The sequence below is a fragment of the Lathyrus oleraceus genome, chromosome 4, assembly GCF_024323335.1.
Source record: "Lathyrus oleraceus cultivar Zhongwan6 chromosome 4, CAAS_Psat_ZW6_1.0, whole genome shotgun sequence".
NCBI lineage: Eukaryota > Viridiplantae > Streptophyta > Magnoliopsida > Fabales > Fabaceae > Lathyrus > Lathyrus oleraceus.
Window position 1 is genome coordinate 375,045,828 of NC_066582.1, and position 3,763 is coordinate 375,049,590.

A 3,763-nucleotide genomic window follows, 5' to 3' on the forward strand; every position below is an offset into this window, starting at 1 on the left:
TGTGGGATACCCTTGTGGAGATTTATCATAATTACATAACTGATTACAAATGTTGCCTTTGAATATATGATCTTGGCCCTCTCTTTGTTACCTTACGATATTACGGTCATGTCCCGCGAATGTGGGGATACCCTTAGTAAAGACCCTTTGGTTAAATCATCATAGTCCCTCGGATGTTGCCTTCGAACACATGACTTTGTCCCTCGATGACCCTTCGTGGTAGCCTACGGTTAAAATGATGATCGTCCCTTCGAATGCTAAGGTATCCTTACAAATGTTGCCTTCAATGACCAATCGATGACCCTACGATGTCCCTTTACATCCAAAGGATAAGACTACTTACTTCTCAATAGTAAGGACAGTTTTACCCTCATAAGGATAGGAAATACCCATAAAGACCTCGGGCAGGTATAACTCTTAAATGCTGACTCACAACTAAAAATACTTTTCACACCTCACACTTTGCAAAACATCTATTAGAAAATCACCACTTGGCATACATTCGTACTAGAATCATTGCCCAGTTATATTTTTCTAAACAACTTTCAAAATTAAACGAGATAAATACTTTGTATACATTCGTACAAGAATCATTACAAAGTTAAACTCTCTTTTCAAAACATTTTTTAAACAGTTCTCCAACACTTTTTCAGACAAGAAAAATATAAGTGATCAAGCAATTAAGATCCCATGGATAACCATGGATACAAAGGGTGCTAACACCTTCCCTTTGTATAATGTACCTCCCGAACCCAAAATCTAATCAAGGTCTTTCCTGTTCTTTTCCGCCTTTCCTTATTGGATAAAAGAAAAGTCGGTGGCGACTCTTGCTATCCGCGACATTTGCTTTCCAAAGCAAAAACACACAAAGTCAGTTCACCGTATGACATTACAACTCCGAAAGGTGCCCACATGCCTTTCACCGCTCGTCTGACTTTCGAGTGCACCAATTATGAAGCATGTATCTTGGGTATTGAGCAAGCCATTGATTTGAGAATCAAGACTTTGGACATCTTCGGAGATTCAGCTCTGGTAATCAATCAAGTGAATGGTGATTGGAACACTCTCCAGCCTACTCTGGTCCCCTATAGAGATTACACGAGAAGACTGTTGACTTTCTTCACAACAGTAAAGTTGTACCATATACCTCGTGATGAGAACCAGATGGCAGATACTCTTGCTACTCTATCCTCCATGATCATGGTGATCCGTTGGAACCATGCTCTCAAGATCGACGTGATGCGCCTTGATAGGGCCGCGTATGTGTTTGCTGCTGAACTGGTAGTTGATGACAAGCCCTAGTATCACGACATCAAGTGCTTTCTGAAGAATCAAGAGTACCCTGCAGGGGCATCCAACAAGGATAGAAAGACTTTGAGGAGATTGGCAGGCAGTTTCTTCTTGAACAAAGACGATGTGCTGTATAAGAGGAACTTCGACATGGTTTTGCTCAGATGCGTGGATAGACACGAAGCGGACATGTTAATGCAGGAAGTTCATGAAGGCTCCTTCGGTACTCATGTCGGCGGACATGCAATGGCTAAGAAATTGTTGAGGGCATGTTATTACTGGATGACCATGGAATCTGATTATTTCAAATATGCTCAGAAGTGCCATAAATGCCAGATTTATGCTGATAAGGTGCATGTACCGCCAAATCCTTTGAATGTGATATCTTCGCCGTGGCCTTTTGCTATGTGGGGCATTGATATGATTGGAAAGATTGAGTTGACTTCCTCCAATGGGCACCGCTTCATCCTTGTTGCCATCGACTATTTCACCAAGTGGGTCGAAGCAGCATCGTTTGCGAATGTCACCAGACATGTGGTTGCCCGATTCATCAAGAAAGAAATCATTTGTCGCTATGGGATTCCCGAAAGAATCATTACTGATAATGGTTCTAACCTCAACAACAAAATGATGAAGGAGTTGTGCCAGAACTTCAACATTCAGCATCACAATTCTTCCCCTTACCGCCCTAAGATGAACGGCGCGGTTGAGGCAGCAAATAAGAACATAAAGAAGATTGTGCAGAAGATGATCGTTACGTACAGAGATTGGCATGAGATGCTACCCTTCGCCTTGCATGGGTACCGTACTTCAGTACGTACATCGACCGGGGCAACCCCTTACTCCCTTGTGTATGGTATGGAAGCAGTCTTACCTGTTGAAGTGGAGATTCCTTCTCTAAGAGTCCTGTTGGATGTCAAGTTAGACGAAGCTGAACGGATTCAGACAAATTTCAATGAGTTTAGTATTATCGAAGAGAAGCGAATGGCAGCCATTTGTCATGGGCAGTTGTATCAAAGTCGGATGAAGAGAGCCTTTGATCAGAAAGTGCATCCTCGATGCTTCCAGGTCGGAGATTTGGTGTTGAAAAGGATCCTTCCTCCTCAGACAGATCACAGGGGCAAGTGGACTCCTAACTATGATGGACCGTATATTGTCACCAAGGTTTTTGATGGTGGGGCCTTAATGCTTGCAACGATGGATGGTGAAAACTTCACTTCCCCTGTGAACTCAGACGCAGTTAAAAAATACTTCGCATAAAATAGACCCGCTGGACAATAAAAAGAGTAGTCCAGGCAAAAATGGGCATCCCGGCGAACCAAGAAAATGAAAAAGGTTCGGGCAAAAATTAGGGATTAAAAATGAAAAGATCGTACACCCGGTAAGTTGAAAACCTGAAAAGGCAACTTAGGCAAAAATGGGTATCCCGGTGGATTGAAAACCCGAAAAGGGCGATCCAGGCAAAAGTTAGGGATTAAGCGAATGACTGCGTTCTGAGTAGTTCTGAATCTCATCTTGTGTCAATGACTAGAAACTTCCGAAGGATAGGAAACAGTCTAATCACCTTTTTCGGAAAGCTGATCATCTGGAGGATCTTGAAGACGAGCGAATCATAGCAGAATTGGAACCCAATAGAAATCCATTTCACATTGCCATTAGATTAATGTTTGTTTTTATTTGTTGTGCGATTACCTCTTTCCAGGGATGGCTTCCTGATGTAAATGCCTATTTAGAGGTCGTTCAATCAATAAAATCATGTTATTCAGTATATCTCTGTTTTCATTTTCATTTTTCTATTTTGTTTACAAAAATGACGTCCGAATTTTTTGATAAACATTGCATCATGACACATAAGAGCTTTACACGTACATGCTTAATAAACATTTAAAATTGCTGTAAATTTTAAGTGCTTTGGATCGTCTATTCAGAACAGGTACCCTCGGGGCATTTCCTTAAAATCCCCTGCAGATGATCGTGAATGTTTTTTCGCCAACAGACGAATTCGGTATCTTATCCGTGCAGAGCTGATCAAAGAGTTGGATTCTTCAATCCCCAGCAGGTTCTCACCACTGTACCTCCCCCCAAGCGGTGGTTTCAGATTATACACTCCCCAGTAGAGTTGACAGTGTCAGACTATATACCCCCAGCGGAGTTGACAGTGCCAAACTGTATCTTCCCAGCAGAAGCGGTTGCTCCTCAGAGTTCGAGGCCAGATCGATAATCCCAATGGCATATCCATGGTTTCTTTCCTTGAAGCAGAACCTTGGTACCGTATCGGTGTTTGCTTCCCCTGCTGAGTCATCTCTCGTAGATCGTGGTTGCTATAACCACTATCGCTTTTCCCAACAGCAGGTTTTCAGTGTCGTTCTCTCCCCAGTCAGAATCTCGGTATTTCGTCATTGCTAGAACACCGTGTGGCGGGTCATTTCCCCACAGAATTCTTTGCGCTGTGCATCTCCAGCAGCCTTGCCAG